Raw genomic sequence first — 16,514 nt, forward strand, 5'->3', positions numbered from 1 at the left:
GACGATAAATGTAACCGTCTCAGAGAGAAAAGCGGCCAATGTGACGATCTGGCTTTAAGTCGATTCCGTAACAAATGACGAAAACGGACGGATTTCTCTGGTTTTTACTACATATGAACACTTTTCACATTCTCCCGTGCAACGCGGCTGCTAGTCCTCCTTTCATCCAGAATCTTAAGGTCCTAGGTCATGTCCAAGCCACCAAAGCCGGCTAAAAAGTGAATAATCGACAACTAAAACTTGAATTGTACTACTTCTTACTGGCTATTACTTCAACTTAGGAGCTCTTTCTGTGTTCTACTATGGTGCTTTCAGTGTCTCCGCATACCGCAGCACGCGACATAGCTTTGCAGACGATAAATGTAACCGTCTCAGAGAGAAAAGCGGCCAATGTGACGATCTGGCTTTAAGTCGATTCCGTAACAAATGACGAAAACGGACGGATTTCTCAGGTTTTTACTACATATGAACACTTTTCACATTCACCCGTGCAACGCGGCTGCTAGTCTTCCTTTCATGCAAAATCTTAAGGTCCTAGGTCATGTCCAAGCCACCAAAGCCGGCTAAAAAGTGAATAATCGACAACTAAAACTTGTATTGTACTACTTCTTACTGGCTATTACTTCAACTTAGAAGTTTCTTCTGTGTTCTACTATGTTGCTTTTAGTGTCTCCGCAAACCGCAGCACGCGACATAGCTTTGCAGACGATAAATGTAACCGTCTCAGAGAGAAAAGCGGCCAATGTGACGATCTGGCTTTAAGTCGATTCGATAACAAATGACGAAAACGGACGGATTTCTCAGGTTTTTACTGCATATGAACACTTTTCACATTCTCGCGTGCAACGCGGCTGCTAGTCCTCCTTTCATGCAAAATCTTAAGGTTCCACCTAATGTCAAAGAAACCAAAGCCGGCTTAAAAGTGAATAACCGACAACTAAAACTTGCATTGTACTACTTCTTACTGGCTATTACTTCAACTTAGATGCTTCTTCTGTGTTCTACTATGGTGCTATTAGTGTTTCGGCATACCGCAACACGCGACATAGCTTTGCAGACGATAAATAAAACCGTTTCAGAGAGAAGAACGGCCAATGTGACGATCTGGCTTTAAGTCGATTCGATAACAAATGACGAAAACGGACGGATTTCTCAGGTTTTTACTACATATGAACACTTTTCCATTCTCCCGTGCAACGCGGCTGCTAGTCTTCCTATCATGCAAAATCTTAAGGTTCCACCTCATGTCCAAGCCACCAAATCCTGCTAAAAAGTGAATAATCAATAACTAAAACTTGAATTGTACTACTCTTTGCTGGCTATTACTTCAACTTTGAAGCTTCTTCTGTGTTCTACTATGGTGCTTTTAGTGTCTCCGCACACCGCAGCACGAGACATAGCTTTGCAGACGATAAATGTAACTGATTCAGAGAGAAAAGCGGCCAATGTGACGATCTAGCTTTAAGTCGATTCGATAACAAATGACGAAAACGGACGGATTACTCAGGTTTTTACTACATATGAAAACATTTCACATTCTCCCGTGCAACGCGGCTGCAAGTACTCCTTTCATGCAAAATCTTAAGGTCCTAGGTCATGTCCAAGCCACCAAAGCCGGCTAAAAAGTGAATAATCGACAACTAAATCTTCAATTGTACTACTTCTTAATGGCTATTACTTCAACATAGAAGCTTCTTCTGTGTTCTACTATGGTGCTTTTTGTGTTTCCGCATACCGCAGCACGCGACATAGCTTTGCAGACGATACATGTACCCGTCTCAGAGAGAAGAGCGGCCAATGTGACGATCTGGCTTTAAATCGATTCGATAACAAATGACGAAAACGGACGTATTTCTCAGGTTTTTACTACATATGAACACTTTTCACATTCTGCTGTGCAACGCGGCGGCTAGTCCTCCTTTCATGCAAAATCTTAAGGTCCTAGGTCATGTCCAAGCCACCAAAGCCGGCTAAAAAGTGATTAATCCACAACTAAAACTTGAATTGTACTACTTCTTACTGGCTATTACTTCAACTTACAAGTTTCTTCTGTGTTCTACTATGTTGCTTTTAGTGTCTCCGCAAACCGCAGCACGCGACATAGCTTTGCAGACGATAAATGTAACCGTCTCAGAGAGAAAAGCGGCCAATGTGACGATCTGGCTTTAAGTCGATTCGATAACAAATGACGAAAACGGACGGATTTCTCAGGTTTTTACTTCATATGAACACTTTTCATATCCTCCCGTGCAACGCGGCTGCTAGTCCTCCTTTCATGCAAAATCTTAAGGTCCTAGGTCATGTCCAAGCCACTAAAGCCGGCTAAAAAGTGAATAATCGACAATTAAAACTTCAATTGTACTACTTCTTACTGGCTATTACTTCAACTTAGAAGCTTCTTCTGTGTTCTACTATGGTGCTTTTAGTGTTTCCGCATACCGCAGCACGCGACATAGCTTTGCAGACGATAAATGTAACCGTTTCAGAGAGAAGAACAGCCAATGTGACGATCTGGCTTTAAGTCGATTCGATAACAAATGACGAAAACGGACGGATGTCTCAGGTTTCTACTACATATGAACACTTTTCACTTTCTCGCGTGCAACGCGGCTGCTAGTCCTCCTTTCATGCAAACTCTTAAGGTTCCACCTAATGTCAAAGAAACCAAAGCCGGCTAAAAAGTGAATAACCGACAACTAAAACTTGAATTGTACTACTTCTTACTGGCTATTACTTCAACTTAGATGCTTCTTCTGTGTTCTACTATGGTGCTATTAGTGTTTCGGCATACCGCAACACGCGACATAGCTTTGCAGACGATAAATAAAACCGTTTCAGAGAGAAGAACGGCCAATGTGACGATCTGGCTTTAAGTCGATTCGATAACAAATGACGAAAACGGACGGATTTCTCAGGTTTTTACTACATATGAACACTTTTCACATTCTCCCGTGCAACGCGGCTGCTAGTCCTCCTTTCATGCGAAATCATAAGGTCCTAGGTCATGTCCAAGCCACCAAAGCCGGCTAAAACGTGAATAATCGACAACTAAAACTTGAATTGTACTACCTCTTACTGGCTATTACTACAACTTAGAAGCTTCTTCTGTGTTCTACTATGGTGCTTTTAGTGTATCCGCATACCGCAGCACCTGACATAGCTTTGCAGACGATAAAGGTAAACGTCTCAGAGAGAAAAGCGGCCAATGTGACGATCTGGCTTTAAGTCGATTCGATAACAAATGACGAAAACGGACGGATTTCTCAGGTTTTTACTACATTTGAACACTTTTCACATTCTCCCATGCAACGCGGCTGCTAGTCCTCCTTTCATGCAAAATCTTAAGGTCCTAGGTCATGTCCAAGGCACCAAAGCCGGCTAAAAAAAGAATAATCCATAACTAAAACTTGAATTGTACTACTTCCTACTGGCTATTACTTCAACATAGAAGCTTCTTCTGTGTTCTACTATGGTGCTTTTAGTGTCTCCGCATACCGTAGTAGGCGACATAGCTTTGCAGACGATAAATGTAACGGTCTCAGAGAGAAAGGCGGCCAATGTGACGATCTGGCTTTAAGTCGAATCGATAACAAATGACGAAAATGGACGGATTTCTCAGGTTTATACTGCATATGAACACTTTTCACATTCTCCCGTGCAACGCCGCTGCTAATCCTCCTTTCATGCAAAATCTTAAGGTTCCACCTCATGTCCAAGCCTCCAAAGCCGGCTAAATAGTGAATAATCGATAACTAAAACTTGAATTGTACTACTTCTTACTGGTATTACTTCAACTTAGAAGCTTCTTCTGTGTTGTACTATGGTACTTTTAGTGTCTCCGCATACCGCAGTTCGCGACATAGCTTTGCAGACGATTAATGTAACCGTCTCAGAGAGAAAAGCGGCCAATATGACGATCTGGCTTTAAGTCGATTCGATAACAAATGACGAAAACGGACGGATTTCTCAGGTTTTTACTACATATGAACACTTTTCACATTCTCCCGTGCAACGCGTCTCCTAGTCCTAATTTCATGCAAAATCTTAAGGTCCTAGGTCATGTCCAAGGCACCAAAGCCGGCTAAAAAAAGAATAATCCATAACTAAAACTTGAATTGTACTACTTCTTACTGGCTATTACTTCAACTTAGAAGCTCCTTCTGTGTTCTACTATGGTGCTTTTAGTGTCTCCGCATACCGCAGCATGCGACATAGCTTTGCAGACGATAAATGTAACCGTCTCAGAGAGAAAAGCGGCCAATGTGACGATCTGGCTTGAAGTCGATTAGATAAAAAATGACGAAAACGGACGGATTTCTCAGGTTTTTACTACATATGAACACTTTTCACATTCTCCCATGCAACGCGGCTGCTAGTCCTCCTTTCATGCAAAATCTTAAGGTCCTAGTTCATGTCATAGCCACCAAAGCCGGCTAAAAGGTGAACAATCGACATCTAAATCTTGAATTGTACTACTTCTTACTGGCTACTACTTCAACTTAGAAGCTTCTTCTGTGTTCTACTATGGTGCTTTTAGTGTCCCCGCATACCGCAGCACGCGACATAGCTTTGCAGACGATAAATGTAACCGTCACAGAGAGAAAAGCAGCCAATGTGTCGATCTGGCTTTAAGTCGATTCGATAACAAAGACGAAACCGGACGGATTTCTCAGGTTTTTACTACATATGAACACTTTTCACACTCTGCCGTGCATTGCGGCTGCTAGTCCTCCTTTCATGCAAAATCTTAAGGTCCTAGGTCATGTCCAAGCCACCAAAGAAGGCTAAAAAGTGAATAATCGACAACTAAAACTTGAATTGCACTACTTCTTACTGGCTATTTCTTCAACTTAGAAGCTCCTTCTGTGTTCGACTATGGTGCTTTTAGTGTCTCCGCATACCGCAGCACGCGACATAGCTTTGCAGACGTTAAATGTAACCGTCTCAAAGAGAAAAGCGGCCAATGTGACGATCTGGCTTTAAGTCGATTCGATAACAAATGACGAAAATGGACGGATGTCTCATGTTTTTACTACATATGAACACTTTTCACATTCTCCCATGCAACGCATCTGCTAGTCCTCCTTTCATGCAAAATCTTAAGGTCCTGGGTCATGTCCAAGCCACCAAGGACGGCTAAAAAGTAAATAGTCGATAACTGAAACTTGAATTGTACTACTTCTTACTGGCTATTACTTCAACTTAGAAGCTTCTTCTGTGTTCTACTATGGTGCATTTAGTGTCTCCGCACACCGCAGCACGCGACATAGCTTTGCAGACGATAAATGTAACGGTCTCAGAGAGAAAGGCGGCCAATGTGACGATCTGGCTTTAAGTCGAATCGATAACAAATGACGAAAACGGTCGGATTTCTCAGGTTTTTACTACATATGAACACTTTTCACATTCTCCCGTGCAACGCGGCTGCTAGTCCTCCTTTCATGCAAAATCTTAAGGTCCTAGGTCATGTCCAAGCCACCAAAGCCGGCTAAAAAGTGAATAATCGACAACTAAAACTTGAATTGTACTACCTCTTACTGGCTATTACTACAACTTAGAAGCTTCTTCTGTGTTCTACTATGGTGCTTTTAGTGTATCCGCATACCGCAGCACCTGACATAGCTTTGCAGACGATAAAGGTAATTGTCTCAGAGAGAAAAGCGGCCAATGTGACGATCTGGCTTTAAGTCGATTCGATAACAAATGACGAAAACGGACGGATTTCTCAGGTTTTTACTACATTTGAACACTTTTCACATTCTCCCATGCAACGCGGCTGCTAGTTCTCCTTTCATGCAAAATCTTAAGGTCCTAGGTAATGTCCAAGCCACCAAAGCCGGCTAAAAAGTGAATAATCGACATGTAAAACTTGAATTGTACTACTTCTTACTGGCTATTACTTCAACTTAGAAGTTTCTTCTGTGTTCTACTATGGTGCTATTACTGTCTCCGCATATCGCAGCACACGACATAGCTTTGCAGACGATAAATGTACCCGTCTCAGAGAGAAAAGCGGCCAATGTGACGATCTGGCTTTAAGTCGATTCGATAACAAATGACGAAAACGGACGGATTTCTCTGGTGTTTACTACACATGAACACTTTTCACATTCTCCTGTGCAACGCGGCTGCTAGTCCTACTTTCATGCAAAATCTTAAGGTCCTAAGTCATGTCCAAGCCACCAAAGCCGGCTAAAAAGTGAATAATCGATACCTAAAAATTGAATTGTACTACTTCTTACTGGCTATTACTTCAACTTAGAAGCTTCTTCTGTGTTCTAATATGGTGCTTTTAGTGTCTCCGCATACCGCAGCACGCGACATAGCTTTGCAGACGATAAATGTAACCGTCTCAGAGAGAAAAGCGGCCAATGTGACGATCTGGCTTTAAGTCGAATCGATAACAAATGACGAAACCGGACGGATTTTTCAGGTTTTTACTAAATATTAACACTTTTCACATTCTCCCATGCAACGCTTCTGCTAGACATCCTTTCATGCAAAATCTTAAGGTCCTAGGTCATGTCCAAGCCACCAAAGCCGGCTAAAAAGTGAATAATCGATAACTAAATCTTGAATTGTACTACTTCTTACTGGCTATTGCTTCAACTTAGAAGCTTTTTCTGTGTTCTACTATGGTGCTTTTAGTGTCTCCGCATACCGCAGCACGCGACATAGCTTTGCACACGATAAATGTAAGCGTCTCAGAGAGAAAAGCGGCCAATATAACGAACTGGCTTTAAGTCGATTCGTTAACAAATGTCGAAAACGGACAGATTTCTCAGGTTTTTACTACATATGAACACTTTTCACATTCTCCCGTGCAACGCGGCTGCTAGTCTTCCTTTCATGCAAAATCTTAAGGTTCCACCTAATGTCCACGCCACCAAATCCTGCTAAAAAGTGAATAATCAATAACTAAAACTTGAATTGTACTACTCTTTACTGGCTATTACTTCAACTTTGAAGCTTCTTCTGTGTTCTGCTATGGTGCTTTTAGTGTCTCCGCACACCGCAGCACGAGACATAGCTTTGCAGACGATAAATGTAACTGTTTCAGAGAGAAAAGCGGCCAATGTGACGATCTGGCTTTAAGTCGATTCGATAACAAATGACGAAAACGGACGGATTTCTCAGGTTTTTACTACATATGAACACTTTTCACATTCTCCCGTGCAACGCGGCTGCTAGTCCTCCTTTCATGCAAAATCTTAAGGTCCTAGGTCATGTCCAAGCCACCAAAGCCTGCTAAAAAGTGAATAATCGATAACTAAAACTTGAATTGTACTACTTCTTACTGGCTATTGCTTCAACTTAGAAGGCTTCTTCTGTGTCCTACTATGGTGCTTTTAGTATTTCCGCATACCCCAGCACGCGACATAGCTTTGCAGACGATTAATGTAACCGTCTCAGAGAGAAAAGCGGCCAATGTGACGATCTGGCTTTAAGTCGATTCGATAACAAATGACGAAAACGGACGGATTTCTCAGGTGTTTACCACATATGAACACTTTTCACATTCTCCCATGTAACACGGCTGCTAGTCTTCCTTTCATGCAAAATCTTAAGGTCCTAGGTCATGTCCAAGCCACCAAAGCCGGCTAAAAAGTGATTAATGGACAACTAAAACTTCAATTGTACTACTTCTTACTGTCTATTACTTCAGCTTAGAAGCTTCTTCTGTGTTCTACTATGGTGCTTTTAGTGTCTCCGCATACCGCAGCACGTGACATAGCTTTGCAGACGATAAATGTAACTGTTTCAGAGAGAAAAGCGGCCAATGTGACGATTTGGCTTTAAGTCGATTCGATAACAAATAACGAAAACGGACGGATTTCTCAAGTTTTTACTACTTATGAACACTTTTCACATTCTCCCATGTAACGCGGCTGCTTGTCCTCCTTTCATACAAAATCTTAAGGTCCTAGGTCATGTCCAAGCCACCAAAGCCGGCTAAAAAGTGATTAATCGACAACTAAAACTGCAATTGTACTACTTCTTACTGGCTATTACTTCAACATAGAAGTTTCTTCTGTGTTCTACTATGGTGCTTTTAGTGTTTCCGCATACCGCAGCACGCGACATAGCTTTGCAGACGATAAATGTAACCGTCTCAGAGAGAAAAGCGGCCAATGTGACGATCTGGCTTTAAGTCGATTCGATAACAAATGACGAAAACGGACAGATTTCTCAGGTTTTTACTACATATGAACACTTTACACATTCTCCCGTGCAACGCGGCTGCTAGTCTTCCTTTCATGCAAAATCTTAAGGTTCCACCTAATGTCCACGCCACCAAATCCTGCTAAAAAGTGAATAATCAATAACTAAAACTTGAATTGTACTACTCTTTACTGGCTATTACTTCAACTTTGAAGCTTCTTCTGTGTTCTACTATGGTGCTTTTAGTGTCTCCGCACACCGCAGCACGAGACATAGCTTTGCAGACGATAAATGTAACTGTTTCAGAGAGAAAAGCGGCCAATGTGACGATCTGGCTTTAAGTCGATTCGATAACAAATGACGAAAACGGACGGATTGCTCAGGTTTTTACTACATATGAAAACATTTCACATTCTCCCGTGCACCGCGGCTGCAAGTACTCCTTTCATGCAAAATCTTAAGGTCCTAGGTCATGTCCAAGCCACCAAAGCCGGCTAAAAAGTGAATAATCGACAACTAAATCTTCAATTGTACTACTTCTTACTGGCTATTACTTCAACATAGAAGCTTCTTCTGTGTTCTACTATGGTGCTTTTTGTGTTTCCGCATACCGCAGCACGCGACATAGCTTTGCAGACGATAAATGTAACCGTCTCAGAGAGAAGAGCGGCCAATGTGACGATCTGGCTTTAAATCGATTCGATAACAAATGACGAAAACGGACGTATTTCTCAAGTTTTTACTACATATGAACACTTTTCACATTCTGCTGTGCAACGCGGCGGCTAGTCCTCCTTTCATGCAAAATCTTAATGTCCTAGGTCATGTCCAAGCCACCAAAGCCGGCTAAAAAGTGAATAATCGACAACTAAAACTTGAATTGTACTACTTCTTACTGGCTATTACTTCAACTTAGGAGCTCTTTCTGTGTTCTACTATGGTGCTTTCAGTGTCTCCGCATACCGCAGCACGCGACATAGCTTTGCAGACGATAAATGTAACCGTCTCAGAGAGAAAAGCGGCCAATATAACGTTCTGGCTTTATGTCGATTCGATAACATATGACGAAAACGGACGGATTTCTCTGGTTTTTACTACATATGAACACTTTCTCACATTCTCCCGTGCAACGCGGCTGCTAGTCCTCCTTTCATGCAAAATCTTAAGGTCCTAGGTCATGTCCAAGCCACCAAAGCCGGCTAAAAAGTGAATAATCGACAACTAAAACTTGAATTGTACTACTCCTTACTGGCTATTACTTCATCTTAGAAGCTTCTTCTGTGTTCTAATATGGTGCTTTTAGTGTCTCCGCATACCGCAGCACGCGACATAGCTTTGCAGGCGATAAATGTAACCGTCTCAGACAGAAAAGCGGCCAATGTGACGATCTGGCTTTAAGTCGATTCGATAACAAATGACGAAAACGGACTGATATCTCAGGTTTTTACTACATATGAACACTTTTCACATTCTCGCGTGCAACGCGGCTGCTAGTCCTCCTTTCGTGCAAAATCTTAATGTCCTATGTCATGTCCAAGCCACCAAAGCCGGCTAAAAGTGAATAATCAATAACTAAAACTTGAATTGTACTACTTCTTACTGGCTATTATTTCAACCTAGAAGCTTCTTGTGTGTTCTACTATGGTGCTTTTAGTCTCTCCGCATACCGCAGCACGCGACATAGCTTTGCAGACGATAAATGTAACCGTCTCAGAGAGAAAAGCGGCCAATGTGACGATCTGGCTTTAAGTCGATTCGATAACAAATGACGAAACCGGACGGATTTTTCAGGTTTTTACTAAATATTAACACTTTTCACATTCTCCCATGCAACGCGGCTGCTAGACATCCTTTCATGCAAAATCTTAAGGTCCTAGGTCATGTCCAAGCCACCAAAGCCGGCTAAAAAGTGAATAATCGATAACTAAATCTTGAATTGTACTACTTCTTACTGGCTATTACTTCAACTTAGAAGCTTTTTCTGTGTTCTACTATGGTGCTTTTAGTGTCTCCGCATACCGCAGCACGCGACATAGCTTTGCACACGATAAATGTAAGCGTCTCAGAGAGAAAAGCGGCCAATATAACGAACTGGCTTTAAGTCGATTCGATAACAAATGACGAAAACGGACGGATTTCTCAGGTTTTTACTACATATGAACACTTTTCACATTCTCCCGTGCAACGCGGCTGCTAGTCCTCCTTTCATGCAAAATCTTAAGGTCCTAGGTCATGTCCAAGCCACCAAAGCCTGCTAAAAAGTGAATAATCGATAACTAAAACTTGAATTGTACTACTTCTTACTGGCTATTGCTTCAACTTAGAAGCTTCTTCTGTGTCCTACTATGGTGCTTTTAGTATTTCCGCATACCCCAGCACGCGACATAGCTTTGCAGACGATTAATGTAACCGTCTCAGAGAGAAAAGCGGCCAATGTGACGATCTGGCTTTAAGTCGATTCGATAACAAATGACGAAAACGGACGGATTTCTCAGGTGTTTACCACATATGAACACTTTTCACATTCTCCCATGTAACACGGCTGCTAGTCTTCCTTTCATGCAAAATCTTAAGGTCCTAGGTCATGTCCAAGCCACCAAAGCCGGCTTAAAAGTGATTAATGGACAACTAAAACTTCAATTGTACTACTTCTTACTGTCTATTACTTCAGCTTAGAAGCTTCTTCTGTGTTCTACTATGGTGCTTTTAGTGTCTCCGCATACCGCAGCACGTGACATGGCTTTGCAGACGATAAATGTAACTCTTTCAGAGAGAAAAGCGGCCAATGTGACGATTTGGCTCTAAGTCGATTCGATAACAAATGACGAAAACGGACGGATTTCTCAAGTTTTTACTACATATGAACACTTTTCACATTCTCCCATGTAACGCGGCTGCTTGTCCTCCTTTCATACAAAATCTTAAGGTCCTAGGTCATGTCCAAGCCACCAAAGCCGGCTAAAAAGTGATTAATCGACAACTAAAACTGCAATTGTACTACTTCTTACTGGCTATTACTTCAACATAGAAGTTTCTTCTGTGTTCTACTATGGTGCTTTTAGTGTTTCCGCATACCGCAGCACGCGACATAGCTTTGCAGACGATAAATGTAACCGTCTCAGAGAGAAAAGCGGCCAATGTGACGATCTGGCTTTAAGTCGATTCGATAACAAATGACGAAAACGGACAGATTTCTCAGGTTTTTACTACATATGAACACTTTTCACATTCTCCCGTGCAACGCGGCTGCTAGTCTTCCTTTCATGCAAAATCTTAAGGTTCCACCTAATGTCCACGCCACAAAATCCTGCTAAAAAGTGAATAATCAATAACTAAAACTTGAATTGTACTACTCTTTACTGGCTATTACTTCAACTTTGAAGCTTCTTCTGTGTTCTACTATGGTGCTTTTAGTGTCTCCACACACCGCAGCACGAGACATAGCTTTGCAGACGATAAATGTAACTGTTTCAGAGAGAAAAGCGGCCAATGTGACGATCTGGCTTTAAGTCGATTCGATAACAAATGACGAAAACGGACGGATTGCTCAGGTTTTTACTACATATGAAAACATTTCATTTTCTCCCGTGCAACGCGGCTGCAAGTACTCCTTTCATGCAAAATCTTAAGGTCCTAGGTCATGTCCAAGCCACCAAAGCCGGCTAAAAAGTGAATAATCGACAACTAAATCTTCAATTGTACTACTTCTTACTGGCTATTACTTCAACATAGAAGCTTCTTCTGTGTTCTACTATGGTGCTTTTTGTGTTTCCGCATACCGCAGCATGCGACATAGCTTTGCAGACGATAAATGTAACCGTCTCAGAGAGAAGAGCGGCCAATGTGACGATCTGGCTTTAAATCGATTCGATAACAAATGACGAAAACGGACGTATTTCTCAAGTTTTTACTACATATGAACACTTTTCACATTCTGCTGTGCAACGCGGCGGCTAGTCCTCCTTTCATGCAAAATCTTAATGTCCTAGGTCATGTCCAAGCCACCAAAGCCGGCAAAAAAGTGAATAATCGACAACTAAAACTTGAATTGTACTACTTCTTACTGGCTATTACTTCAACTTAGGAGCTCTTTCTGTGTTCTGCTATGGTGCTTTCAGTGTCTCCGCATACCGCAGCACGCGACATAGCTTTGCAGACGATAAATGTAACCGTCTCAGAGAGAAAAGCGGCCAATGTGACGATTTGGCTTTAAGTCGATTCCGTGACAAATGACGAAAACGGACGGATTTCTCAGGTTTTTACTACATATTAACACTTTTCACATTCTCCCATGCAACGCGGCTGCTAGACATCCTTTCATGCAAAATCTTAAGGTCCTAGGTCATGTCCAAGCCACCAAAGCCGGCTAAAAAGTGATTAATCCACAACTAAAACTTGAATTGTACAACTTCTTACTGGCTATTACTTCAACTTACAAGTTTCTTCTGTGTTCTAATATGGTGCTTTTAGTGTCTCCGCATACCGCAGCATGTGGCATAGCTTTGCAGACGATTAATGTAACCGTCTCAGACAGAAAAGCGGCCAATGTGACGATCTGGCTTTAAGTCGATTCGATAACAAATGACGAAAACGGACGGATTTCTCAGGTGTTTACTACATATGAACACTTTTCACATTCTCCCGTGCAACGCGGCTGCTAGTCCTACTTTCATGCAAAATCTTAAGGTTCCACTTCATGTCCAAGCCACCAAGGCCGGCAAAAAGTGAATAATCAATAACTACAACTTGAATTTTACTGCTTCTTACTGGCTATTACTTGAACTTAGAAGCTTCTTCTGTGTTCTACTATGGTGCTTTTAGTGTTTCCGCATACTGCAGCACGCGACATAGCTTTGCAGACGATAAATGTAACCGTTTCAGAGAGAAGAGCGGCCAATGTGACGATCTGGCTTTAAGTCGATTCGATAACAAATGACGAAACCGGATGGATTTCTCAGGTTTTTACTACATATGAACACTTTTCACATTCTCCCGTGCAACGCGGCTGCTAGTCTTCCTTTCATGCAAAATCTTAAGGTTCCACCTCATGTCCAAGCCACCAAAGCCGGCTAAAAAGTGAATAATCGATAACTAAAACTTGAATTGTACTACTTCTTACTGGCTATTACTTCAACTTAGAAGCTTCTTCTGTGTTCTACTATGGTGCTTTTAGTGTTTCGGCATACGGCAGCCCGCGACATAGCTTTGCAGACTATAAATAAAACAGTTTCAGAGAGCAGAACGGAAAATGTGACGATCTGGCTTTAAGTCGATTCCATAACAAATGACGAAAACGGACGGATTTCTCAGGTTTTTACTACATATGAACACTTTTCACATTCTCCCGTGCAACGCGGCTGCTAGTCCTCCTTTCATGCAAAACCTTAAGGTCCTAAGTCATGTCCAAGCCACCAAAGCCGGCTAAAAAGTGAATAATCGACAACTAAAACTTGTACTGTACTACTTCTTACTGGCTATTACTTCAACTTAGAAGTTTCTTCTGTGTTCTACTATGGTGCTTTTAGTGTCTCCGCAAACCGCAGCACGCGACATAGCTTTGCAGACGATAAATGTAACCGTCTCAGAGAGAAAAGCGGCCAAAGTGACGATCTGGCAATAAGTCGATTCGATAACAAATGACGAAAACGGACGGATTTCTCAGGTTTTTACTGCATATGAACACTTTTCATATCCTCCCGTGCAACGCGGCTGCTAGTCCTCCTTTCATGCAAAATCTTAAGGTCCTAGGTCATGTCCAAGCCACTAAAGCCGGCTAAAAAGTGAATAATCGACAACTAAAACTCCAATTGTACTACTTCTTACTGGCTATTACTTCAACTTAGATGCTTCTTCTGTGTTCTACTATGGTGCTATTAGTGTTTCGGCATACCGCAACACGCGACATAGCTTTGCAGACGATAAATAAAACCGTTTCAGAGAGAAGAACGGCCAATGTGACGATTTGGCTTTAAGTCGATTCGATAACAAATGACGAAAACGGACGGATTTCTCAGGTTTTTACTACATATGAACACTTTTCACATTCTCCCGTGCAACGCGGCTGCTAGTCGTCCTTTCATGCAAAATCTTAAGGTCCTAGGTCATGTCCAAGCCACCAAAGCCGTCTAAAAAGTGAATAATCGACAACTAAAACTTGAATTGTACTACCTCTTACTGGCTATTACTACAACTTAGAAGCTTCTTCTGTGTTCTACTATGGTGCCTTTAGTGTATCCGCATACCGCAGCACCTGACATAGCTTTGCAGACGATAAAGGTAAACGTCTCAGAGGGAAAAGCGGCCAATGTGACGATCTGGCTTTAAGTCGATTCGATAACAAATGACGAAAACGGACGGATTTCTCAGGTTTTTACTACATTTGAACACTTTTCACATTCTCCCATGCAACGCGGCTGCTAGTCCTCCTTTCATGCAAAATCTTAAGTTCCTAGGTCATGTCCAAGCCAGCAAAGACGGCTAAAAAGTGAATAATCGATAACTAAAACTTGAATTGTACTACTTCTTACTGGCTATTACTTCAACTTAGAAGCTTCTTCTGTGTTCTACTATGGTGCTTTTAGTGTATCCGCATACCGCAGCACGCGACATAGCTTTGCAGACGATAAATGTAACGGTCTCAGAGAGAAAAGCGGCCAATGTGACGATCTGGATTTAAGTCGATTCGATAAAAAATGACGAAAACGGACGGATTTCTCAGGTTTTTACTACATATGAACACTTTTCACATTCTCCCATGCAACGCGGCTGCTAGGCCTCCTTTCATGCAAAATCTTAAGGTCCTAGGTCATGTCCAAGCCACCAAAGCCGGCTAAAAAGTGAATAATCGATAACTAAAACTTGAATTGTACTACTTCCTACTGGCTATTACTTCAACATAGAAGCTTCTTCTGTGTTCTACTATGGTGCTTTTAGTGTCTCCGCATACCGTAGTAGGCGACATAGCTTTGCAGACGATAAATGTAACGGTCTCAGAGAGAAAGGCGGCCAATGTGACGATCTGGCTTTAAGTCGATTCGATAACAAATGACGAAAATGGACGGATATCTCAGGTTTATACTGCATATGAACACTTTTCACATTCTCCCGTGCAACGCCGCTGCTAATCCTCCTCTCATGCAAAATCTTAAGGTTCTACCTCATGTCCGAGCCTCCAAAGCCGGCTAAATAGTGAATAATCGATAACTAAAACTTGAATTGTACTACTTCTTACTGGCTATTACTTCAACTTAGAAGCTTCTTCTGTGTTGTACTATGGTGCTTTTAGTGTCTCCGCATACCGCAGTTCGCGACATAGCTTTGCAGACGATTAATGTTACCGTCTCAGAGAGAAAAGCGGCCAATATGACGATCTGGCTTTAAGTCGATTCGATAACAAATGACGAAAACGGACGGATTTATCAGGTTTTTACTACATATGAACACTTTTCACATTCTGCCGTGCAACGCGGCTGCTAGTCCTCCTGTCATGCAAAATCTTAAGGTCCTAGGTCATGTCCAAGGCACCAAAGCCGGCTAAAAAAAGAATAATCAATAACTAAAACTTGAATTGTACTACTTCTTACTGGCTATTACTTCAACTTAGAAGCTCCTTCTGTGTTCTACTATGGTGCTTTTAGTGTCTCCGCATACCGCAGCATGCGACATAGCTTTGCAGACGATAAATGTAACCGTCTCAGAGAGAAAAGCGGCCAATATGACGATCTGGCTTTAAGTCGATTCGATAACAAATGACGAAAACGGACGGATTTCTCAGGTTTTTACTACATAAGAACACTTTTCACATTCTCCCATGCAACGCGGCTGCTAGTCCTCCTTTCGTGCAAAGTCTTAAGGTCCTAGGTCATGTCCAAGCCACCAAAGCCGGCTATAAGTGAATAATCGACAACTAAAACTTGAATTGTACTACTTCCTACTGGCTATTACTTCAACATAGAAGCTTCTTCTGTGTTCTACTATGGTGCCTTTAGTGTCTCCGCATACCGCAGCACGCGACATATCTTTGCAGACGATAAATGTAACGGTCTCATAGAGAAAGGCGGCCAATGTGACGATCTGGCTTTAAGTCGAATCGATAACAAATGACGAAAATGGACGGATTTCTCAGGTTTATACTGAATATGAACACTTTTCACATTCTCCCTTGCAACGCCGCTGCTAATTCTCCTTTCATGCAAAATCTTAAGGTTCTACCTCATGTCCAAGCCACCAAAGCCGGCTAAAAAGTGAATAATCGATAACTAAAACTTGAATTGTACTACTTCTTACTGGCTATTACTTCAACTTAGAAGCTTTTTCTGTGTTGTACTATGGTGCTTTTAGTGTCTCCGCAT

Source organism: Schistocerca gregaria, unplaced genomic scaffold, assembly GCF_023897955.1.
Source record: "Schistocerca gregaria isolate iqSchGreg1 unplaced genomic scaffold, iqSchGreg1.2 ptg000526l, whole genome shotgun sequence".
Lineage (NCBI taxonomy): Eukaryota > Metazoa > Arthropoda > Insecta > Orthoptera > Acrididae > Schistocerca > Schistocerca gregaria.